Source organism: Notamacropus eugenii, chromosome 3, assembly GCF_028372415.1.
Source record: "Notamacropus eugenii isolate mMacEug1 chromosome 3, mMacEug1.pri_v2, whole genome shotgun sequence".
Taxonomy (NCBI): Eukaryota; Metazoa; Chordata; class Mammalia; order Diprotodontia; family Macropodidae; genus Notamacropus; species Notamacropus eugenii.
Window position 1 is genome coordinate 146,928,964 of NC_092874.1, and position 27,168 is coordinate 146,956,131.

The following is a 27,168-nucleotide window of genomic DNA, read 5'->3' on the forward strand; positions in this document are numbered from 1 at the left end:
TTATGATAATGGCTTTTGGATGGTCAAGGCCCCTGCTCCTTATTGACTGAAAGTGTTCCTCCCCCACCCTTGAACCATGACCTAGAAGGGGGTAAGGGCAATGAAGTCATCAAACAGTTGTCCCTCAGTGCTCCTGCTTAGTCTGAAATGAAAGTACTTTTCTCTGTCCTTGAACTGTGCTCCAGAAGTGGGTACAGACGGTGGACTGGTCAGAGAGCAACTTGGAAGTCTTGAACTCTTTTCAAGGTACCAGAAGTGTAAAAATGACATTGCTCTTTCCCTATTAATGAATACATAAATAAGATGGGCCCTAAGGACATATTCAAATGAATATATATGCAGCTTATATTTTGTTTTAAAAGAGTTTAGTTATGATGGAAATATTTAATAGAGAGGAGCCATTTGCAAAGATCTGAAAAATGGATGGAAAGGATTGTTGAGGTGACCTGATAAGCATTGTCTGTGTTTCATAATATATGTTTGATCCAAAAAGGAACAGAGACAAATTTCCTATTGCTTTTGTTGGTGAGATATTTGAGTCATTTCCCAGAGAAGGTATTAGAAAAAACCTTTCAAGGGAATTATTGAAAGCTAAGTTAGAGAAAGCACTTGAGAACCTCCTTTAGAGACCAATTGTTCTGTGGCAGGAGATAAATAGATGTCCTAAGAAGCCTGACTCCTTTAATTTCCCTGATTGCCTTAGGGAATGATGAGCTTTATTTGGCTTGGTATTTGCAACATATTTCTTGAATGTAAATTCTCAACCTATTTCACATAAATAATTACTGTAACTACAATATTCATTCTGCCAATTATTAGAACTATGGTCTAATTTTCTACTCATGATGCCAAAAAGAAGTCACACCTTTCTGTTTAGAAATTTTTACCCAGAAAAAAACTAATGTCCTTTATACTTCAAAAGAATTATCTGACTGTGCCGGTTTATGTAGCTATTTGTATTTAGAAGGTAATTTAGACTCCAGTAGCGAATTAGCTGCTAGGAACAACATAGACACTTTAACTAATTTCTCAAATAAATACACTTGTTCTTTTACTTAATCTTGCTTGGCTTGACAGAACATAGGAGAAACTATTTAATTTTCACTCCCACTGACCTACAAGAGAAATGGAAAGTTTTCTAAGAGTTTCAAGAAGAGAACATCATTATGATTAACATTTTGATTTGGTCCTAGAAACATTAATTAAAAGCCACATTTTCTTTTCATTATTAAAATGAGTAATAAAAGATAATTCTAACTGCCACAGTGTTATTAAGATATGCCTAAAGTTTCAGAAACTAATAAGTTTAGATTATCCTTTTGTTTAATTAAAATATATTACATATTTGTAATTTAGATCCTATTGTATTTAATAGAGTAGCTATTCTAAGAAAAGAAACCATTTACATAGTTTAAATTTAATGAAGCAACAAATTGGAAAAGGAACATTTCTCTAAGATGACTAAAAATCAGTTAGCAAAGATGGCTTATTAATTTTTCCCTGTATAATTTGTAAATGATGTTCATAGATTTCAGTTGTACATTTAAACTTGAATGTTATAAAGGAATGAGTCTCATTGATCCATGCCTTCAATTATGAGTATAATCCTACAATTAACATAGTTTTCCCTCCTAAATATATTAAAACTTCATTATTCAGATACTACTTGAAATTTTAATGGATTGAGATCATTTTCATTTTTACAAAATTTCTAGGGACCCATCCAAGGTTTCCATAAAAGGAGGTTTATGCAAAGTTGGAAACTAGCAATATATGCTAAGAAAATTCTGTAAAGAGCTAGGGAAAATCAAGGAAGTTTAAATTTCCATTTTGAGGTAAATAAAGACTTTCTCTAGTTCCTGCTGGACATTATGCTGCCTTCAAAACTTGGCTTAGTGATCTTAAATTGTGTTGTTAGACATTTAAAAAAAAACCCTCGTTTGATTTTCATTCATGGTGTTCAAAATAGTCTAATATTTATTAGAATACATCTATGGCTTAGTAAGTATAATATCCTGAAGATAACTTGGTTTTTTTTTGGGGGGGGGTGATGTGATTTGACTTGGCATCATTATTCCAAACAGTTTTTATACTGAGCTGTAGGTGAAATAACCTGGAACCCATAGATTATTTTTGTTGTCATTTATTAACAAAAGTCTCTACTCTCAGATTGTTTGTGTATAATTTGCCTCTTACTTATGAACATGAATTGGAAGGAAAAAACCTCTAATTATGGGTTCTGATTAGATGGATTCCATCTAATTTAGATTTCACTGCATTTCTTTTATTTTTTACTTTGGGCTTCTCACAATGGGTTTTTTAAAAGTCCTTTTTCCCAGGTGCCTTGAATTTCTTCCCTTTTGCTTCAAAGCTCTCTGTAAATCCTCCCTGCCACTTTAAAAAATTTTTTTCTGGATTTCTTTTAACATTACTGGACTTGGTCTTATAATTAGTTGTTCATGCCTTAATTTGTATTTGGCCTGTTTTAGATTATAAAAGACTCCCTACAATGACCTTTGTATTTATGTGATTGTCAAAAATACTTTATTCCAGTAAAGTTTTATAACTAGAATTGGATCAATTTTTTTCTTATATTTTTGATATCTCTCTGTAGAATTGTATATTATTATTTAGGGGTAGTTCATTCATTCCTTTCTCTATTTCATTGGGACTTGTGTTACTTTTTCCCCATTATCTGTGTTTCTTTTGAAATGTTCACAATTTCCTTAATGCAATGTAATGCATGTAATTAACTCATGGAATCTGATAGTCACTCAAATCTCTTTTTTTTTTTTTTTCAGATTTATTGGGGAGGTGGAATAGAATCTTTATAGTGTTAACCAACCAATGAAAAAAATTATCTTCTAAATCTATTCTATATGTCTTCTTTCATAGGAATCTGTATTAAAATACTGTTCTGAGGAGGCAATATTTGCTGAAAATCCCTCCTTGGGGGGGTCTGTCTGAGAAAATTTCAGAGTCAGCAGACAGTGAACAACCTGAGAGTAACTTGGCACTGTATGTATGCTGTCTATAAGTAAGTAAGGACAGGCTTTTCTATCAATCTAGAAAAGATAGAAATCATTAATTCTGTGTGCTGTCTTAAACCCACCTATATTCTCTAAGAAAGTACTTAACATACATTTTTCCATTGCAATGATCACTGGGATTTTTATCTTCTTTTGGTCCTCTGTATTACATTTTAAGAAGGGAATCACTTGGCTCTTTAGATGCCCTTGCTCTTACAAATCTTGGAGGTTGGGTTCTTGACCTAATGAAGTCTTAGACAGAAAAATACATATCTTCACATATCCCATTATAAGGAGATATCATTTATACATTCTATCGGACATTTATAACTCAAATTTCCAAGCACCTGTATGCTTTCTGAACTATTTTTTACCCCTGTGCTTCTGTTGATTGTCATAGATGATTGCTTGGGAACAGGAAGATGAATTCAAATGCCACCTCAAATATTTCCTAGTTTTGTGACTCTAGACAAGTCACTTCACCTCTCTTAGCTTCATTTTATTTAACTGAAAAATGGTGATGATAATAATATTATATACCTTCTGGGTTGGTATGAGTATCAAATCAGTTATCAAATAAGTAAGTGCTTTACACATCTTAAAACACAATATAGTTCCTTGTTGTTAAAGTTGTCATTAATACTGAGTGATCCCTGTTTGCTTTTTAGATCAATCTATCTTTGCACTAAAATAATTTGTTAACCTTTACTTTATATTTATTTGTATTCACTTATATGCCTTTGTTTGATGTGCATTTCCCTCTGACTCACTGTATCATTTGTTGTATTGTTTTGTTGTTAATATTTTGTTTTCTTGGCATTATTGATTAGATTTCCCTAATGAGGAGACATTTTAGTGGTTTTCCCAAGGTTTTCAGTAAAATTTATTTAAAACCACTATCAAAGATGGACTCTAAATGTTAGTAAAATATTGCTAAATCAACTCCAGGTTTCTTATCGACACAAAATTCTAATAGAAATTAGGGTGGGAAACTTTTGCTTAACAAAACTTCTTTATACATAACTTTCCCCTGTCACTTTCTCTTTCTCCTCTCTCTGTCTTATGTTTATTGGAAATTAAATGGATATTTCCCGTAGATACTTTAGGAGGACAGAATCAAGCTCCATCCCCTTGGCTTCTTTTGCAAATGCCCAGTGTGTTATGAAATTTCCTGTCTGAGATCATTTATTCAAATTGGTTTTTGGAAAACACATATTACAGTACAAAATGTCATGAGTAAAGATTTAGAATTCAAAAATCCTCTGGAAGAACTATCACAGTAGCATTGCTCAACTATGAAATCTGTACTTTGATTAGAATGTACTCAAGAAGTTTACTGGGTCCAGTAGTCACTACCTATGAAAGCTTGGGTCGAGTTAGTTATATTCAGTGACCCTCTTTTTGTCTCACCTATAAAATGAGAACACTTTGGGAATCTGTCCAGCTTCTGTTTTGGAGGTAGGAAATTGCTTTCTTGTTTCCCATGATAGATCTTGAAGATGACACTGGCAAAGGTTACATGAAAATGATCAACATAGTTCTCTTGAACCTGATTAATTTCATTTATATTTCAGTTGGGCTCAATAATTTCTAAGATCCTTTGCATCTATAAATCCAGGATCCTACCAGTGTTTTTATGTCAACCTGTCACTCTTTACTTCTCTCTTCCACTATGACCTTAGAAGTAATTTTGTCTAATTCTCCTTTTAGAAGTGTTAACAAGAGAGATGAACTGAGCTGGCCAGTCACACAACTATTCATCATGCATATAGGGCTGGAAATCAGGCCATCCAAATTCAATCCCACTGTCTTCACACTATATCCATTTTTTTCTCATTAGAAGCCTTTGATATGACCTCAAATTTGCTCAGGAATCTCAAAATCAAGATGTTGAACCAAAGCACTTTTAAAATTTGCTGTAAGGGAATGTATGTGTTGCTGATTTCTTCAGACTCTACCAAGTCTATTCAGTTCTGACCAGGAAAAATAAACCATATCTTTCAATGGAGCTTTTGGTTTGAATGTGGGTTTATTTTGACTCCCTTATCTTTAAGCACAACTTTTCTGACCCTGCTATTAAATGAATGGATTATTATAACATTTAAACTTCTGTAGCTAAGTTTCCATTTAAAATTGTGTTCACTGAGCATCTTAACTAAAAAAAAACCCAAAACCTTTCAAGCAGGATATTTGTTTTATTATTTACAATATAAATAACTAAATTTTAAATGTGTAGGAATTAAATTTATGACAATTGTGAATTTGACTTAGAATTGATTTAGATTATAAAAGCTATGGGCTATTCTGTTCCTATTGGATTGTTCCTTGTAATTCATAGAATGTTATGTAAAATCTGTGGGCTATAAATTACCAAGGTGGTGATGTCTTGCTTCTCTCTTTGTCTCTCTCTGTCTCTGTCTCTCTACCTTCTGTCTCCTTCTCCCTCCTATCTTTTTCTCTGTCTCTCCCTCTTCCTATCTCTGTCTTCCTCCTTCCTTCTTTCTCTCCTTCCCTTTCTCCTCTCTTTTCCTCTTTTTCTTTCTGTCTCTGATGGCCTCTTGTCTCTGTCTCTCTCACATACATATACACACAAAATCTCATGTTCTGAAAATATCCTATATCAAAAAGAATTACTTTTTTGTTTTACTTCAAAGATACAGGGAAGCTATTTTCTTCTCTCATGCAAATATGAGGACTACTTTATAAATGCCTGAGAAACACTTATTTAGCACTATTCCCTCATCATACATATTTATGAGGGAGGGATCTAAGATGTTATAGGAGTATGGGATGTGAGTCCTTCTTACCCTTAGCACAGGCAAGGGACATCCCCTTCATATCATGCAGTACTTTAGCACGGTGGTTGGCACATAGTAGGCACTTAATAAGTGTATATTGACTGATTGACTGACTGAGCTCCTCTCTGACAATCCTACATGCTCTTTGCTAGCAGGGATAGGCTAGCTCAGGAAAGGAGTGAGAATAGGCATTCCCCCTGTGATGTTTAAAAAGTTTGAGAAGTAATTTCCGGGCAGTTAGTCATTTTATTAATAATGCTAGCATTTTAATAAAATAGATTAGTAGCTTTCTTGAAAAGCAAGGCCCCCTGGTGGTAAGCTTAAGGTTTATATGGCCTTGGAGAAGTGGGTATTCAGTGGGTGGCAATCAGTTCTGATTGGTTAACAGTTAATGAGAGGTAGACTTTGCAAAGAGAAATGGGCTCACTATGATGAGAGGCTGAAAGTGATATCCTATTGGTCTTGGACAGAGATGTTATCCCTATAGCCAGACCACCCCCAGCCGTGGGCAACCTAGACAAAGGAACTACCTCCACTCAAGTTTGATTGAGCAGAATTTACCTTAGATTAGAGATTCCTTGTAAGGTTGGATGGTGTCTGACCAAGGCTGAGGAGAGTTAATTTCAATGTCCTTCAAGAGACTGAACATTGAAATGTGTACTATAGAAAAAGGGGAAACTCTGAATCTCTCCCAATCTTTGGTTACTAATCATCATTTCTCTCACCCCAAAGGTGAGTTGTAAGCGTGACATTTTTGAGCTGGCAATATTCCAACATTCTTGAATCCTATTTAAAGCTAGGTATGTGTTATCTTGTGCCCTTCCATAGCTCTGGATTTTGAAAAGTGATGGGATGGGAAATGCTGAGCAAGGCTTTTGGTTGCAAAATAAATTCTAGACATAGAGGTCATTTTACGCTAGGTATCAGCACTTTCCAGTGCTTTCTATGTGTGCAAGGGTGAAAGCAAGTTTTTAATCAGATAATTTCAAGTTAATTATTAGCTGTAAGAATGTATTAGGCATTGGTTTTTCATTGTTTATTCATTTTGTTGTCATTGTTTGGAGACTGACAAAGAATTATTCTGATTTCAGGCTTATATTGTAGCTTCATTAGCTCTTTTGACCCCTAGCTACTGCTTTAATGTGTTATTGTTCAAATTGAAATGGAAATGGTATCTGGGAATTTATTTATGCGTTACTTAATAGAATAGCAAAACAGTATAATATGAATTAATGCTTTTTCACAATTTCTCTGTAATATTAGCTGGAAATTCTGTTTCCCCTCAGGGTCTTACTTCAGATTTATATCCTAATAAGCTTCTCATGCTGGTCTTGGACATTCTAGCTTACATTTTCAAAGCTTATACATAATGCATAGACAGATAACTGCTAAATAATCTAAATCTCATGGCTTTAAAATATCTTTTGATGATTCTTATTATAACACAAAGAAATTAATCCTGATTGAAGTTTATCCACAACACACATACAATCTTCTTGAAATATCATGTTTAGAAGTAGTTAGGGCATAGTGCTTTGTTTTATAGACAAGAAACACATAAATGTGAAGTCTGTTCAATGGGGTTAGCAAATAGGACTAGTGAGGAAAGATAAAGGAACAAGTGGTTATGGAGCACCAGAAATGAATCACTGACTTAGAATACACTTATTTAAAAACTGTAAAATTCCCTTGATCAGAGAACTCACAGATTTTTGACAATAGAAAAAATTTTAGATGTAACAATACTGGTCTTCCTTTCGATTGTTTGATTCTAGGCATTTTGCCTCAAACTTCCCTTATCACCAAGTCTTCCATTTTACTCTTTGCAAAATGGAACCGGGGAAAGAGAATTTTTTCTGTTTCTACAATCTTATGTGTTTGATGACTTTGACATTTAGAAATATATAACTTAAGTGAATAGAAGGGAAGAAAAAGTATATGCTGGATACACTATGCTATGTCCAATGCTAACTAAAACTGGTTAGTTGCAATATGGAATGCTCCTGGAAGAGGTCTATTCCTTTTTGTAATGTACCTCAGTATATATTCAAAGAAAAGAGATATGCCATGACTGGGAATTAATTGTTCAATGTTCTGTATCCATTGGATTTTTATTAGAGCATTGATGCGTACTTTTAAAAGGCAGTTGAGAAACTGGACAGGATTCAAAGAAGGATGACAAATTCAAAGGGACAGATAACAAGTTCTGTAAGATATTATTGAGTATCCACAGCATTGTAAATAAATACACATATGCACATGTATTTAAATGTGTTTTTCTGAAACTTTAAGCCTTTTTAAAGGATCTTTAAAATTCTATTTTCTTAAATCAACTAGAATGTCATCATTTTGTTTCTTTGTTGTATATAAATGTTTGTATTCTGTTTAGAAAGAAAACTTTCTACCATAATGTCAAATTTACTTATGCCTAAAGTAATCACTTCTATGACTAAGAACCTAAGCCATATTCTTTGTCAAAAGCATTGGATCAACACATAATGCTTTTTAAAATAATCTAGAGAAGAATTTTTTTTGGTAATTAATTAATTGCTTAGGAATCAGATTTAAGAATGTAAACAAACCTAGATTTTAGGGGGGGAAACTGTCTTGTACTAATCATAGAAAAGACAAGAAGAAAACCACTTTATAGTTCCTAGCATACTAATTGACTACTGAATTCTCTATTTATCTTATTCTTTTCTTCCTCAGCTTTATTTTGGTTACAAGCCTTTCTAAAAGGCGCATTCCATTTTCTGTTTCTGCAAGTTCCTTTAAAAGTGAGAGGAAGTGTTTACCTAAAGCTTTCATGTAGTAGGCACCCATTTCATGAATCAAAGTAGAGATGGTTCATCAATATGACGATATATACTAATAGACTCTTCATGTAAGTCTTAAGTTTTTATCTGATCTATTTCATAAAGTTTTTAATGAAACATTAAAGCTAATGTTATTTTCCATTGTATTTATCTTAGTCTTTTTTTTTTTTAGGTACAGAGGCTTAGTTTGGATTATTATAAATTTCATATTTCAATTTTAAATCTAATGTTACCATAAGAAAAACTTTTTATCTCAACAGTATAGCACCGAATTGTGCACTTCTGGCTATTGGCATATTAAAATATTAACCTATTTGAACTTTGCATATGATAGTTTCAAATATTCATTATTGTATCAATGTGAATACCAATTTCAGCAATACGGATTTCAATTTCTCTGTGCCCTAATAGATGATGTTGATGAGACACTATAACCAAAAACCTTATTACCTGATAACTGTCTTCTCTACAGCATGAAATAGAAGGGAGTAATTTAAGATAAGGCTAGAATATTAGGACAAGGGCTTTAAATATCAGGCAGAGGAGTCTGATTTTTTACTTAAGAGTCAATGGAGAGCCAACCAAAATTATTAAGCAGAGGAATGAAATGGTTATAACTAAGAAAGGTTGTTCTGGCAGTGAAAAGAAGGATGAATTGGAGTAGGAGGTGAAAGGGTACAAGTGAAAAGGCCTCTAAGGAGGCCATTAATGATTTTCCTGGTGGGTGATAATAAGGGACTTATACTGAGATAGTTATGGTGAGAATAGAGAGCAGAGACCAGATACAAGAGACATTGTCAAGATGTCTTTGACAAAGACTGGTAACTACTTGAATATAAAAAGTATAGGGAGAGGGAAGAATCAAAGATAAGGGCTATGAATGTGAAAGCCTGTGTAGATGTTGTTTGTCCTTGGTCTTTGAAGAAGACCAAGGACATCCTTGGGTGATGTCTTAACTTGCATGTGAATTGGATTTAAGTGAGGTGAATTTGCAGTCTTCAGCCTCATGCAATTCCAGAGTCATGGAAGTCCTATGGCAAGACAAAAGTCGGAATAACCAGCAATGGCTGGGATGCAGTGGATGACCATGGCATCTTTTACGTCTGACCAAGTTCTAAGGGCTCCACAGCACCTGCTTCAGCCACCTTCATGGCTGTTGGAACAAATCATTCTTATCTATCCATTTATTCCAGTGAGGGACATCTTCTCATGCTTGGGGTAGACATACCCTTACTCACTGATGGGTTTGAGGCCTCTTGGTTAACCCTCAGTCTGCCCAAATGGTTTACTGGAGAATGGTAGCCGTGCATACGATAGCCACAGGTGAGAGTTGGGTGATTAGTCAGATACCAAAGGTAGATGAACAGTCTTCCCACCACAGAGACTAGTCCTCCCTGAATACCCCATACATCGTTAAGGCTTATGAACATAAAAGTCTGTATGAATAATAGTTACACAGATATAAACAGTGAAATCAGAAGAAAAGTAGGTTTAATGGTACTTGATTTTAGACAAGTTGAGTTGGAGATGCTGGTGTAGATAGTTGGAGATGTAGGTATGAAATTCCTAGGAGAGCTTCTCTCTAGAAACCATTTGCATATAGTCATGGATGTGAATGAGATTGGTAAGGAAAAATGTACACATACACATAAATATATACGTGTGTGTATATATATATGTATGTATGCATGTGTATGTATAAAGAGCCAAGGAGAGACCTGGGGGACAAACAGCCACTTTAGGAGGTCATGAAGGAGAAGGAGCTAGCCAAGCAAACAGAGAAACAGTAGTCAGAGAAATTAAAGGAGAACCAGGAGAATGTGATGTTTCTGCAACACCAGTTGATTGCTGGGAGGTGTATTGATAGAGCACAGGAGTCAGGAAAATCTGAGTTCAAATGTGGCCCTTCATCCTTCTCTGAAAGTTACAGTCTTAGAGAGTTTCTTAAGTAACTGAAAAGTTATATGACTTGCTCAGGGTCATACAAACTGGTATGTATGTGTTGGCACTCGATTTTCTTCTTGACTCCAAGATCAATTCTCTCATCTGCTGTTGTGCTTTCAGTTAAAAAAAAATCAAGTTTAGTTCTATAGAAATTAATAGTTGTGTAACTGCCCATAAAGAAGACAACTCTTTTCTCTACATGGCTATGAAGGAAAGGGAGTATAAATCTGGATTTCCCTGGCCAGTTTGGAGGCTGTAGTTGTGAACTGGCATTAAGAGAAAAATGCATAGGGACTTTTGTTCTTCCCTCCCCAGTACTTCTATAGTTTTACTCAGCAATCTCTATTAACACTGATGAAAAGTGGTGTCTTCTCCTTCCAAAGCTGTTTTGAATACCTTGATAAATAAATTTTCCCTTGTAGAAAAGCCCCAAGTCACCCCCTCCAAGCCTTTAAGAGATCTTGTGAATTTATAATTACACTGTTTCCATGCCCATTCTTGGGAGCCTCAGATGCTTTGCTGAAGAGAGGCAGGAAGCTCCCACTCCCATGTGAGCTGGCTTTCTGAGTTGGCTGGGCAGGCAGTTACTCTTTCTGTATTGTTAGTCTGTTTTTTGCCTGGTGTAGCAGAAGATTTCTTCTTGTTCTCTGGTCTTTGTTCCACTTCCTTACAGTAGCCAGAAGAGCCCCTTGGCTATTTGCTCCTGGCCTAGAGTTTGTGAAGATGGAACCCATCCACAGCCACATGTGAGCCTCTACTGCCAGGTGGTGGCAACTCTTTCGTCTGAGTGCTTAAGAATTATGCTGAAGGGGATTTTAGCTTTTAAGCATATTAAAGATTCTGAAGGGAACTGCTTTTATTTAAGTAAACTAAAGGCATTTATTTCCTCTGAACAATTCAAAATCTTCGTCCTACCTGGTAAAATACCATTAGATTAACCTGAAAATTAATTTGGATCCAAAGACTTAGGACTTGAAAGCAATTCTGAAAAAAAAAGAAATAAAGCTGTGGTCAATAACCACTGCATAGCCCGCCTATTTAGTTTCCTGACCTCAATTCTTTTTCATTCTAGAATTTATTCTCCACGTGGCCTCCGGAATGATTTTCCTACAGTACAAGTCTGACCATGTCATCCCCACTTTCCACCGCCACTACTCAATAAATTCCAGTGGTTTCTTTTTCTAGGATCAAATATAAATCCCTCTATTTGCAATTTAAATCCCTTTGCAACCTGGCTTCTTCCTACCTTTGCACACACATCCTTTCCACACACTCTGTTCTACTTGTTGTTCATTACATGTTGTGCGGAGATATCTTTCTCTCCCCTCTCTCCTTTCCCCTCTCCCATCCATCCCCCCCACTCATCTCCCTCTCCTCCTCCTCTTCTTCTTCTTCTCTCTCTTTGTCCCTCCCCTCCCCTCCCCTCCCCTCTCCTCCCCTCCCCTCTCCTCCCCTCCCCTCTCCTGTCCTTTCCTTTCCTTTCCTCACAATTAAGCCCTTAATAAATGCTTATAGATTAGAAAGAAAAAGAAGGTCCTCTGTTTCTAAGTTTTTGTATCAGCATCTCAAACTCCCTGGCTTTCTTCAGGACTCAGCTCATGTCACCTTCTAAATGAAGTCTTTCCTTATTTTCTAGATGCTGGTGCATTCCCTTCTAAAATGATTTTGTATATTATATGCTTTCATACATTTATATGCATTACATAAATACTTCTTATCCTTCCCTAAAGCCCCCTAGAATGTAAGCTCTTTAAGGACAGTGAATATTTCATTTATATCTTTGTATCACCCATGTTTAGCACTGTGCCTGGCATATAGTCAGTACTTAATAAATGTTTGTTGATTGATTGATTGATTAATGATACCTATTATGTAATGCATTAGTCCGGAATTTTTTTAAAGCTACAGATTCTCAATTTTATTACACAGACTATTCCTGAAACAAGAGTACATTTTTTAAAAAATAGGAATGCTTTTCTTGTGGATGATATTATACATCATGGAACATCACGGCCTCTGGAGAATTCAAGTTGTGGGTTGTCTGAAGGGCAATGCAGAGGCATATGATGGTCATAAATAGGCTGAAATACATTACAAATGAAGACTAGCCCTAGAGTGAATTGGCATAAAGATCTTCATATGAGTTAAGTGTGATCAGAAAAAAAAAAAAAAAGATGGGCCAGTCACATGGTGAAAGCAAGGGACAGTCCTGGATGTTCTATTGTTATCCATATTGATTTTTTAGATTTCTTATGAACAATTTCTAGGAAGACATTGGCAGTAGTCTCAGTGGATGAAAGGGCTTACTTAGGTTGTGACCTGCACTGTTAGAATGCCAACACCGATGATATCATGGAATTATTGAAATAAGAGAGTGTTACATAGAGTCACAAAAATCTAGGACTTTGATGAGACCTCAGAGAGAAAAGTTTCTTTTACAACAGTCCCCAAAAGTAGTCTTCAGAGTCTGCTTGTAAATATCTATTAAGGAGAAACCCACTATATCTTGAAGTAGTCCATTCTATTTTTGAATAATTCTAAATTGTTAAGGGATATTTTTTTTCATAAAAAAGATCTGGTCATTTAAAACTTCTACCTTTTGCTACTAGCTCTGTTTTCCAGGGTCAAATTGTGTTATTCCTCCATATGATGACCCTTCACATTCGCATCCTTGAGAAACTTCCTCCATGGAGTCCCACCTAGGCCTCTATTTTTGGGAAAGCTCCAATCATGTTTCACCTTGCTCTTGACTTTCCAGCTAGTTTCTCTATAGCCTTGACAGCTTTTTTGTCCTTTTTGAGTAACTGTTCGCTACCCTACCCTTCCCTTTACCACCACCCCAATCCCAACTCCAGAATCAGGAACCAAGACCAGATCAACTCTGCTATAATATTTGCATAAGATGTGCCAATCTATTCCGCTATGGTCCCATTCACCATCCCCATATAGTTCAGGGAACAAAATGTCCCTACTCTTTGCTTCTTGTACTCATACTCTTTGCTTAGCACAGTACTTGGCACATTTTAAGTGCTTAATAAATGCTTTTTCATTGACTTATACTTGATGAAATCAATTATATATTTAGATCCTTATTTTCTACAGGTTAAAAATCTCCAGCTGTATATAACATGATCTCTAGTTCCCACAATAGCTTGATCACTCTTTTTTGAAATCTGCTATCCAGAGCTGAAAACAAGATTCTAAATGTTGTCATACGTATCTGGGTAGATTGCAGAATGATCCTGCCTTGCCCTGTTACAGGTGTAGTGTCATTCTTACTATAGTGGAGGATTCTGTCAGCTTGTTTGTCTGCCTTGGCACACAATTGACTTATTTTGAGCTTGCGATCCACCAAAACCCTCAGATCATTTCCACATGAACTGTTGTCTAGGAATATCTCCACCTTCCTGTGCTCATGCAGTTGATTCTTTCCCGCTCCAAATATAGCATTTTATACTTGCCCTTTTAAATTTCATCCTATTAGGTTCAAGTATTCTAGCCTACTGAAATATTTCTGGGTCTTGGTTGTCACACAAATTAATTATCTCTCTCAGCTTTATGTTATCTGAAAATCTGACAAGTATGCTCTCAAAAAAAATTTTGAGGACAAGGCCAAGGACAGATCCCACTACAGACCTTTCTTCAAGTTGACATCAATTTATTAAATAGGTAACTCCTTGGGTTCATTCATTCAACCAGTTCTAAATGCATCTAATTGTACTCTCACCCAGATTATTACAGCACTTTCTTAGTTAGTACTCCATTTCTTGACTCCTTTCTCCATGATATCTTTCACATCCTTGACAAAATGTTATTTCAAAGGTGCTGGTCTCACCATATCATTCTCCAATCAAGAAGTCTTAATGGCTTCCTCTTGCCTCTAGGATAACATACAAATTCTTGTTTGGAATTTAAAATCCCCCATGATCTGACTATGGCCTATCTTTCCAGCATGATTATACTTTATTCCTCCCTCACACTTTACATTCTAGCCAACCTGGCTACTTGTAATTCCTAGTACAAGGAAGACTTTCTATTGCAATCTTTTTTTTTTTCTCTTCTATTTTGCTGTAGACTGTCCTTCATACCTGGAATATTCTTCCTCTTTACTGTCAATTCTGGAAATTTCTTGCTTCTTTCAAGGATCATCTCATGTGCCATTTCCAAACAGGACTTTTCCGTTTCCCCTAGTTGTTCGTACCTACTCCACTCCACCCCTGAAATTACTTTGTATTTATTTTTATGTAGCTAATGCATGTAGATAATATTGGATTATTGAATGGATACCATGTAAACTGAATGTGTGCAAATGAGTTTACAAATTAGCTGTTTTCATAATTACTTTCTGTGAAGACAAAATTACTCTGATAATTAGAAGTAATTGGAATTGGGATTATAGCTCTTGAAAATTCTGTTTCTTACTAAAACAAATTAAATTATAAACACACAATAAATTAAGTAATAAAAGAATAGTTATAATGATGTGCGTTGGTGAGACATATCTCATACCTTTTACTTTTGAAATGGAGATTTTAAATTTTCTTCACCAAGGTAATAAGACTGTATCCAGTCATTTTTAACATGGTTTTATTTTCTTGTTAAAGTTATGCAAACGATAGTCATGGTTGATAGTAGGTTGTCTCTATTTCACTAAAGTCCCTTTCTTAGGTGAATTATGTGTAGTATAACGAGTAGGTTTTCACAATTGTTCCCATCAAACTCTTTTGAGTTTTTCTGTGAACTTCATTGAGAGGTTTTATGGAAAGTCATCTGTTTAGTAGGTTATGGATTCTTAAGATACTCCTGAGTCTTTTATATACTATTATGATCACTTAGGAGTGAATCTCCCAGAATTAAATTGCTACTCATAGTGTTAGACCAGGCCCCTTCTATTGGAGAGTCTGTTCAGTGATGGCATTTGCCAATTCAGCTGCTTCTTTGCAGTACAGAGAATATAAAGCCATGGAAACATGTGGAGAAATCTAATTTTCACAAAGACTGAGGGTTCCTTAGCAACAGTTAAATGAAACGTATTTGGTCATAGTGAACCTCTCTGGAGAAGAGGATGGTTATTACACATGAGATAGATATATACATCTCTGGCTGGAAAGATAGATGAGAGATGCTTTGATCTTGACCTGTGACTTCATCAATGTAAGAGGATGCTCAGTGTACCACATTCAGCTGCTTTCTAAGAGACGTTTCTGGTCCAAAACCACACGGTAGGAGATCAGGCTGGTTAGCATTGGGAATTGCTCACTGTTTCAAGAGCTTATTTCTTTAACAATACTATTCTTCAACTGATGATTTATAGTGGACATGGAATACCAAGATCTTGAAAGAATTAAAATCTCAATTGACTTAAAGGGTATTTGAAAGATGGATGGTGGGTGAGCAGCTGCATCATCTTACCAGTGATGGCTTGCTTGAGAGTAATTTAAAAATTTTTTTTTAAAAAGCATTTAAAGACAAAAAAAACAGAGATTGACCAGCCATGTAGTTACTATGAGACAACAGGTGACAGAATGACATATGCCTAAAATACTAAGAAAACAAGAAAAGACCTCAATGGAGGATTCATGGAAAATATTGGGTATCAATGGTATAATATGTAAAGACATAGAGAGGTAGTTTTCTGTATCAGCTCAGGAAAAGGATAAAATCACAGACCCACTCAAGTATCTCTAGGGAACACTGGACACAAATGAATCCCTTTTACTTATCCACCTAGGTTAGCCTAATTAAGGACACTAAGTTGTGGACTGGAGCTTGAATATTTAATAGACTCTCGGGATACTAAGTACAATTAGAAGGTCTCTAGGGTTTATCTCTGAGAGGAAACAAATATAACAATTAAACATCAAACTTGCTTGCTTCCTACTACACCATTTCTGAAGGCTGGCTGTTGTCTTCACCTAGAGTCACCTCTTGAGGTAGCTCAGGAGGGTAGATAAGTCCGGAAAGGCCCCCTTTGTTTATGATTCTTATCATATTTATGATTATGACCCTTTCCATTCTTTATTCACTTTCACCATTCACTCATCCAGTACTTATTAAGCACTTACTATGTGTTGGACACTGTGCTAGCTGCTGGGGATAAAAGTAAAGGATAAAATTGTCTCTGTGCTCAAGGAGTTTATATTCTTTTGGGGAAGAAGAAAAGGAATCAATAAAGAATTAAAGGGGCCATTTCTTACAGTAACACAGGGAAAACATGATGAAGACCTGAACTAGGGTAGTGGACTTTGAGGGGAAATAAAAATACAGATGTGAAGGTAAATGCAGAAAGACTCGGCAAATGACTGGCTATGAGGGATTGGGGGAGTAAAGCACAGAAAGTAATAACTTCGTACCCACTTGGTAATAACTTGGTACCCACACTCAGAACTAGAGAGAACTTCAAATATGTTGACAAAAAAAAAAAAAGATGAGCTTTTGTTTCATGGAAAAGTTTGGGGTCACTAAAAGAATTATTTGATTTTTTCAAAGGTCATCCAGTCCAACCTCTTGCTTACGATCAGTTCTAGATATTGTCCATTTTCAATATCTAGCCAAGATATCTAACTGGACATAGATAAATAGCCAATTTTTACATAGTGTTTTAAGACTCACGAAGTATTTATATGTGCAATTTCAATTGATTTTTTACAATAACTATGAAGTTATTACCTTCTATGCTTCATTATCCCCGACCCCCTACAGCCAGCCATTTGCCAAGTCTTGTTGCTGTCAGCTCCAACTTATTCTCCATCTTTTGTCTTCTTCTATAAATTCTTTCCCCACACCTGTTGTAACTCTTTAGATTTTATTACCCTCTAAACTCCATCCTGATTTGGCATGGGATCCTATTTACTGCATAGAGTCATGACTTACGTCACATCCTCTTTCCTAAGGAAGATTATTTTTTTTCAGAGCCTATTAATTTCCTGTCAGCCCTATTTTCCCCTAACTCCCCATTCTCCAAATATCTATATTGTGTCATTATTCAAAGGTCTCAGCTTTATGTCAACTACTCTCCACAAAAGTATCTACTGATGAAAATTTAAGTCCAGGGCCCCTCCTAACTTAGGTTTTACATTTTAATAGGGGATTCTTGAAAACTGCCTACCAGAGACCTTGATAGGAGCACACACACACACGCTCACACATACACACACGCACACACATACACACACTGTATTGGTCTGCATATAGTTCATTCATAACTCAAATTTAACTTTCTTGAAATTCGAGTGTGGTTTATAATCATTATATTTGACTATGTGTGTGCAAGTGTAGTGAAGTATGTGTGTGTGTAATCTCCGTATTTACTCCTTACATACATACATTTTAATGATTTCATTAGTATAGGGAGCTCCTAGTGAGGAATTTTCTTTACCAGTGAAGATTGACATTTTCTCTGCAACCGAGTCTTAGTTGCTTGAGTGCACTGAGAAGTAAGATGACTGACCCAAGCACACACCTAACATACGTCAGAGGCAAGATCTGAAACTTGGCTATCCTGTTTCTCTATCCACTACATCAGACTGTCTGACTGTGTATGTGTACAGATACACATACAGATATACATCTTTATAGTGAGAGTTCCATTTTAGTAGCATAGTTTATATTCAGGAGAAGCTGATATTAGCATCAATATGTGATGTGTGTGTATGTATGAATGTGTACATATGTATATACATATAAATATGGCATAGGGTGTGTTTATGTGTATATATATATATATGCATATATGTACATATATCAACTTATTTCAACATATTTTAAGGGATCTATTATGTGCAAAAAATATTTATATTGAGATTTCTCAGTGTTCTTCGAATCCTAGAATACTGATGAGCTCTACTTGTAGGTCAGTCCCTGATAATGACAATGAATGGATTAAAAGAAGTAGCAAATGGGCAAGTCTTCTCTGGAAGCCAGAATTTAAGCCAGGGCTGGTTAAACATATCATTACAGATTTGCAAAGCAAGGCTGCGATTGAAAGGATTTAAAAATACAATTTTGTGCAATGCGTTCAATTTCTCCACTTTCCAGAGATCTTCACCCCCAGGGACATCATATGAGTGTACTCATACTAGAGAGACCTTCAGACTTTATCCTAAGGCAACCAGTTTTCCACAACCAAGGCATCTGGCATATTGATATGCCCTAGAGTCACTACTGTGTTGATTTTACTAATAGGGTAAACAAACCCCTTTTGACAGGCAGAAGTGACATAGAAAGTGCAAGGGATGCAGCTGAAGCAGAGGGAGCAGAGCACTGGATGTAATACAGTAATTGAACATGAAAGCATGTCCAAATCTCAGGAGAATTATGCATTCTACAGAGGCATGATGTGTGATGGGAAATACTGGGAGTTTGTGTGAGGAGGTGCAGGAGAGGGGTTGGGGGAACGGGCGGGGGTGGGGGCAGGTACTACCTAGGAAGTCCATCTGTGGTTGCCAAGGGAGCACTTACCTAAATTGCTTTTTTTTTGTCTGGGCAAGAAGTGATCATGAATGGGAAATGCAGGTTTAAAGCGAAATACCTTATTACTTTACCTGGCCCAGTGACTTAGTAAACTCTGGCCAAAGCGTGCTGCTTACTTTCTTTGGGGAGGGGGATGAGAGAATGATGGAGGTTAGTACCACCAAAATTATTAAATGGTTATGTGGGCTTCTGAAGTGCTGACCAGAGTTTGGTCCAGCAGACTTTGTTAAATATTTGGGTTTGGATTGGCTAATTGCTCTTGATTTCTTTGCAAGTAGACTATGTGAAATGGGAAAAAAGCAGAAAAAAAGGGACAGAAACTATGGCAGGCCTAGAAATACTCATGTTTTGATTGAATTAACTCATTGAGACTATGTTTGTAAGTTGCTTTCCTGGGAATAACGGAGCCATTTCTCATGTCTGAGGCTGCTCTATCCCACATGATGAGAGGTGACCTTTAATAAATGAAGAAATAGCTTCTTAGCTTCTTCCACAAATAAAAAACTTAAGAGAATATCATAGATGGAAAATTTTGAATACTTATCCTATTTAAATTCCTAAGAACATGTCTTCACTACTTATAACGAAACATGATTCATCTAATGAAGATACTACGTTCTGTCAAGTAGGAGACAAAAGAAAAAAGAACTCCTGAAAATGTTGCCAATATAAACCAGAACTTCTGTGGCCATTTTTAAGACAAGAAAAAAGATCTGTCATGAAATGAACAGTCTGTTTAAATTTGAAATATATTTTGATATGATAAAATTAAAGAATTTTTAAAATATACATGTAAAAACCCAGAAAACTCACAACTGCAAAAAAAAAAAAAAACCAAACCCCAACAAAGCATATTTTTATTCTCTCCTTTTCTTGTCCTATTAATAAATTAAACTCCTAACTGAGGGGTTTTTTCCTCATTATTTTCTATTATTTCCTGGTTATTGTACTGATTCTTTAAAATAGTAATGATTGCAGGAAAAAAAGGTTTTCTGCATTGATTTCAATCTAGGCCATTATACAAATTCTTGTTAGGCAAACATTCATTGTCTCAGACCATCATTCATTATGGTGTGTGCATGTAACTCAGACCAATCTAAGTCAAGTCCTTTGGCTTCTCAGGAGGATATAATTTGAGCAGGATGTAATAATTATTTTTTAAAAACAATCATCCTTCATCTTTTGGTTTAATAGATTTCTAGACTATAGTTTAATTTTTTTTACTAGCATTTAGTTTTTCACTCTCAGGCTGTTTATAAAATAGGAATATGAATCATTTTTCCTCTCTGAATTTAGGCCTTAGCTTATTAATTTATACATTACAGAGATCAACTTTTGTGTCTTCTTCTATTTTGTCCCTCTTTTGACTGATGGCTGATGATAGTAGTTTCGTGCTGTTTCAAACATAAGGTGCATTTTCCTTTTAACCAATCAGAACTCAGTAAATGAATTTTCTGATTTATTGATCTTTTTTATTATTAGGAATCTTAGAGATTAGGTAAAACTAAGATAAGACTGTTTAAAAAACATTAACTATCAGATTCCTGCCTGATCTTGCATTTTGTACTTTCTTATTATATTTATGTTTAAGTGACATTTCGTGGTTTAAGTGACATTAAGTGGTTAATAACAAAGAGTGTATGGATAGAATTTTTCAATAATTAAGCAATCGTTTCTTGAAAGAAGTTCATTGATTGGAAGGAAGGCCCTAAGGAAAGAAAGCATAGGAGGAAGTGGAAAGGAAGAAAGGCAATAGCAAACAAGATAGTAGAATGTAGGCTAAAGGCCATGGACCTTTAGAAAAGTTATATGAAATTAGAAGTTATATGTAAGGGAATAAATAGCAAAGGAAGTCCATAGTCATAAATGGAAGTACTTGGATTAGAATAGGAGTTTTAACTTTTTTATGTGTTATGAATCCCTTTGTCAGTCTGGTAAACCCTTAAGGACCCCTTCTCAGATTTTTAAAAAAACTCATAACTGAAGGAAATGCTAAATTTCAGTTAGAGGACAGTGAAAATAAAGATACAATTTTTTCCCATTTAAACTCACAGACTCCCTAAAATCTGTCTAGTATACCTTAACCCCAAGTCAGGAACCCCTGGATTAAAGGATGAGAGCATTAAATTGGTTTTTAAGAAGCTACAAGAAATTATGGTATTGTAGAAAATACTGTCCTGGCAGTCAGGAGACCAGGGTTCTAGTCCTGGATCTGTCACTAACCAGCTGTGGGTGTCACCTACCCTTCTAAAAGTGCTAATTTTCTACTTTATAAAAACAAGGGATTTCTCTTAGATGATCCCCAAGATTCCTTCTTGCTTTAATCCTATGATTTCTAAAATTGCTTCTGGCTCAAAAATTCGATCAATTACATTGTAGAGACACAAAGTAAAACAAATACAAACCTAGCTCTTTATCAATCAGCGACCATTTATTTAGCATCTCCCACATATTAGGCACTTTAGCACTGGGTCTATAATACAAAGACTAAAATGATTCCTATTCTTACAGAACACACATACTAAGGAGTTTACATTCTCTAATCTCCACAATACTGGCGTGCACAAGATTCTTACAAAGTAGACAGAAGGTAACTTTAGAGGGGATAGGTAGTAGCAAGGGCTACAGGAGAGACTGGGAACAGCATTCTGTAGAAAGTAGAAATTGTGCCAAGTCCTGGAGACAGTCAGGGATTCTAAGAGGTGGCAGTGAGGAAGGAGAGCATTCCAGACACAGGAGACAGTCAGTGAAAGAGAGAGGTAGAAGAAAGAAGATCATGTATACAAGGCATCAAGGAGGCCTATATGGTTGCATGTGTGGGGAGGAGAATCGTGTCAGAAGCCTGGAAAGATAAGAAAGAGCCGGGTTGTGAAGAAGAGCTTTGAATGCCAGAGAAATTCTATTTATATTTGTTTCTAGAGGTAAAAGAGATCCACTGGAATTTATTGAGGGATAAGTAGGTAGGTACATGAATAGAAAAAGAGAATTTATTAAATTTTAAATTAATTAAATTGCATTATTAATTTAATAATTACCTATTGATTGAATTGATACATTTATTCATTTATTAATGCCCAGCTTCCTATGGGTCAGGGATTTTGCTGAGCATACAAGTATAATAAAGCAAGATAGTCTGTGCATTCAAGATTACATTTTAATTAGGAGAGGATAAAGCATAAAGGAGGAAGGAAGTGGTTGGTGGCATTGATGTGGAGATGATGTAGAATTGATGAGGAGGAAGCATATGCCAAGTTTCAGGCAAGATAAGACAAAAGGTCACCTATCAGTGCCAGCATCCTAAGGAAAGAATCCAAGATTTGGGATACAGTGGGGGAATGGGGATGATGGTCAGAGTAGAAGCAGCATGGTAGGGACATGGTTAGGAAATAGCATGAGAAGAACTGAGCTTTAGGGAAAAAAAACAAAATGTTGGAAATTTGTGTGAAACATTGATTTGAAAGGGAGAAAGACTTGAGGGAGAAACAATTATTGCAATAATTCCAGCAACTAGTAATGAGGCCTGAGTCAGAGTGGTGGCTACGTCAACAGAAAGAAGGGCACATAATTGAAAGATATTTGTGGAGGCGGAAATGACAAGATTTGGCAAATGATCAATTATGTGGGGTGAGGGAGAGTGGGGTCAAGCATGACACTTGGTTGTGAAACTTGGTATTTGGAAGGAGCATGTATATTTAGTTTACATCCTCAAGTGGGAGATAGCTTGCACAATATATATTTAAGATTCATACAGAGTAGATCAAAAGTATACTCCTTCCAATCACCAAGTTCAACAACTTAAATGTTACTCTTGACTCCTCCCTTTCCCTCTCCACACATATCTGGTCATATGCCAAATCTTGTCATTTCCATCCCCAAAATAGCTTTAAATTATGTTGCTTTCTTTCTATTTCTCTTGAAGAGAAGTTTGGGGAGGTGAAAGGTATTTTTTTGGGGGGAGAGGTAGAGAAAGATAATGAATTATGTTTTGGCTATGTTGTGTTTGAGATGCCTGTGAGATCTCTTGTTTAAAATGTGTAAATAAGCACTTCGTCATGTGAGCCTTGCACTCAGGACAGAGACTAGGGTTAGATATATAGATCTGGGAGTCATCTACATAAATATTATAATGGATTCCATGAGTTTTAATGAGACTACCAAGTGAGAGAATATAGGGAAAAGAGAGCCCAAGATAGAATCTTGGATATACCTACAGTTAATGAGAGGGACATGGAATTCATCAAAGGAGACTAAGAGAGAGCAGTCAGATAGGTAAGAGGATATTCAGTTCTATGAAATGAAAGGATAAGGGTAAAAAAGAGACATCATATTAAAAAATTTTATGTAAACTTCTGGATAAAGCTACATAAGACTGGATAGTATTGTAGAGGAGAGGGCAATTTACCAAGAGAAAGGTGTGGGAAGGAGAAGCAGCAAAATCAGGTCTCTGAATGTACTGCAGAGAGTCTTTTGGGGACAATAGAGCCTATGCAAAAAGAAGAGTGGCAAAATTATAGCTATGAAATTTGGGGGGCCTTGGAGGCACAATGGTATAATATAAGAAGAAATGGGCTAGAAGTCAGAAGACTTGGATTTTACTCTTTGCTCTTGCATTAACTTGTTTGATCTTAAGTTTCATCTTCAGAATGAAGTGATTAGGTTTTATTCTCAAAGGTCACTCAAAACACTCAAATTCTGAAATGAAAGTATAATGGTCTTGGGCATAAAAAGTGTCTTTGACAAGAAGAAATGCTGTTGAAATGGACTGGGCAAAAAAAAAAGGTAAAAAAGAGTAAAGAACACTACAGAGAAGAAGAGGGAGAAACAAGAGAAGGGGAAAGCATGAAAACTTGAGTTTTACTTCCAAGAAGAAGGCACAAGCATGGAAATTTCTTTGGTTTCATGATAAAAAATCATTATAAATATGTAAATGTCTTATAAGATTAGAAAATCAGACAAACTCATAGAATTCCTTGGTGTGAAGGCAAGCAAAGTAGGGCATTTTTGCAATTTTTTTTTATACCAAGAAGTATAATGCCTCTGAATAATGTGATTAAGGAGGATCTTTCCCACCCATTGTTGAGCCTGCCCATTGAGGGAAGTTTAATTAGGGGAGTTGTTTTGTAGGACGCTCCCAAGTACCTTTTGTTTTTTTCTGTTGAGGCACTGGGTCAGAGAGTCATGCCCTCTGTCTCTGAAAAATGTATAAATATTCTGAGAGTGAGGTTTTACTTTGGGGCTTAATTTTTGAAAAAAGGTTTGTGTGCCAGATGAGAGACTCTAGGATGCTGCTAAGCAACCCCCACGCCTTGAATACCCAGATGTTAGTGCTTCCCTCTCTGGTGACTAGTGGTCAGACAACTGTTCGACCTGTCTGTTGAATTGTGGTGTATGTATTGATTATGGTCAGACAGAGGAAGCTATATCTGTTGATCTTTGATTTCTCTGTATTTTCTATGAAGTTCAGGATGCTGACTTTTTCCCTTGAACTAACTGAATGATACCTGTGCTTGATTAAAGTGATTGTTGACCCCTCAAAAGTTGCCTTTCCTTTTAGAGAAACAGATCAAAGAACCTGTGGTAGCAGGCCCCCCTGTGTATGTTGGGGTGCTTATTGATATGTTTGGTGAATAGAGCAATGGCTTTCAGCCTGGAACAGAGACAGCTAGTCTATATGACCTTCTAAGGTCTCTTCTAGTCCAATTATTTTATGATTTTCTAAGTGCTTAATATTTCATTGAACAATAGTCATTAAATTATTGCTGTTATTATAGTAGTTAACGATTTGCATATGACCTTGAGAAGGACCTTTAGATTATGCTCTCTGGTTTTCAGGTAAAGAAACTGAGGGTCAAAGAGGTCAAACATCTAGCCTGTGGTCACTCATTAACACATCATTAGGGCTATAACTGGAACATGGTTCTTTATATTTTTCACCCTTTGGCTCTGTCACAATAATTTCCTTTGAAGTGTAGAATATATTTGCTTGCAGTGGTTAGCCAAAGAGCTTTTTAAGTTAAGAAAGAGGAACTGAAGTATTAAATTATTTTAAGAAAATTTATAAAGATATAAAATTTTTATTTTTCAGCATTGAATTTCTTCTTTTTTTGTATGATATAAAATAATTTACATTTTCCATTTAGAAAATTTTAAGTTTTGTTCACTTAAGACAATGGTCTGACCTATTATGTTTTAAAATATATTGTTCAAGAAACTTAACTTAGTTTTGCTACCACTAATTCACCTGAGACCTTTTTCTAAAATGAAGGTCATGTTTACTTTTAGTTGCTGTCAAGTATTAATAGAAAACATATTAAAAAACCCAGAGTTATATATGTATGTGATCACTATATGTGTATCTATATATCTTTCCTTCTCTAAATCATCAATAATACTTTGCAGTTTTAATGTATTTGTGATATCACTGACCAGAACAGATTGAAATCTCCTTCTCATTTCATTTGATTGATTCTTGTCTACTTCTTCCCCTCAGTCCTCCACAGAGCACCATCCTGGAGGCTGTGCTTTAAGTATTTTCTCACTTCATGATATCAGTTTAATATTTGGGCTGTCCATCTGCTATTCTTCACTCTTGCTCTATAACCAACCTCCCTGCTTATCTAATCGTACATTTCCTAGATTCTGTCTTCTGTGCTTCTTCCTGCACACAAGTTCTCATTGTTAAAGTGTTGAAATTGACATTATAAATATGTTGTAGTCATCATGCTTCTCTCCAGGTGACTCACAATTATGATTCTTTGTCGATCATGGTGTTCCATGCTTTACAATCATATGTATGCCATCACTAGTAAAATGGTGCTTTCCCTTGAGATAATCTTCAACTTCTGTACAAATCTTGTTTGTGCATAGGTTTTTCATGTTGTTTCCTTGTTAAACTGAGCTCTCAAAGAGGTGGGACTGTATCTGTTTTTGTTTTTTGTTTTGTTTTGTCTTTCTTTAAAAATTCCCTAGCATTTAGTATAGTAGTGGGCACTTAATAGATGCTTGTCAACTTGACTTTTAAAAATATCTATGTTGAAGATCATTGAGAGCACTGTATGCTTTCCCAGAGGCATATTAATCCTCTACAAAAGTCCTACTCTGATGTCTTTTTCTGGTATGAACAGTGGGGTACTTTGCCCACCTGAAGCTTTAACAGTTTCTAGCAAGTTAAAAAGGCTTTGAGTTCAGAATCTCTCAGAATCTAATATGAAAGAGTAGTTTCCTCTAAAAAAATGTAGGCTTAGATGAACAAATCATAGTTATGACAGCCTAATACATTTAAGTAATTATTTAAAGTAGTTTATTATTTCATTGAGAGGCCACATGGCATGGTGGAGAGAGAGCTAGCCTCTGAGTCAAGAAGATCTGGGTTAAAGTCTGACTTCATACACATACAAGCTGTGTGACCCTGGGCAAGTCTCTTAACCACTCACTACTCTAGGCAAGGCAGTTAGATGGCACAGTGGATAGAGTGCCAGATCTGAAGTCAGGAAGATTCATTCAAGTGTCTGATTTCAGACACTTACAAGCTATTGTTTGACCTTTGGCAAGTCACTTAACTCTTAGTGCCTCGCAACTCTTTATGACTATATGTTGCAGGATAGGGACTGGCCTGCCTTAGTAGAGGAAGTTTCCTCATCTGAAATTCCCAATATGAATGAAATCAAAGGTTGGGTTCCTGTCCCAATCCCTATCATTTCAATGAAGTCTTCTATAATATGACCATTGAAGAAAGATAATTCTTAATTTTAATATATAGTACCAATTTTGTGGATCTTAGAATGAATTATACATATAATGTGTATGTGTAGCATCCATTGGGGGATTAAGTAATTAAGATACATTTAATATTGCAAAGAAAGCATTAAAATTCTCATTATTTTAGAGGACAAGGTAGCTCCAGGGACCTGATAATAGAATGCAAAGTCTCTATCAGTTTCATGTTAGCAGTCAAAATGCAACTACTACTATTTGGCAAACTGAATTTGATGCATGGTGAATTAAAGATTAATCTCTGTACAGTTTTTAGAACCCTGGCCTGTATCACTATAAATCAGTATGAAAGTGGCTTTTCTAGAAGTTCTGTCAAGAGTACCCAATTTAAATAGC

At 35.7% G+C, this 27,168-nt stretch overlaps 1 protein-coding gene across 10 annotated transcripts in view; it reads left to right on the forward strand.

Annotated features, from left to right (window-relative positions):
• The window catches only part of NRCAM (neuronal cell adhesion molecule), a 322,289-nt gene that overhangs the window by 78,990 nt on the left and 216,131 nt on the right, over positions 1-27,168 (forward strand). For 8 of the 10 annotated variants that reach the window (XM_072653036.1, XM_072653033.1, XM_072653044.1 and 5 more), the window contains exon 2: positions 2,896-3,037. The exons of the other annotated variants lie outside the window; for them this stretch is intronic. The gene's annotated coding sequence lies outside the window, so the exon portion shown is untranslated. The remainder of the gene's footprint in view (positions 1-2,895; positions 3,038-27,168) is intronic. 10 annotated transcript variants of the gene reach the window in all.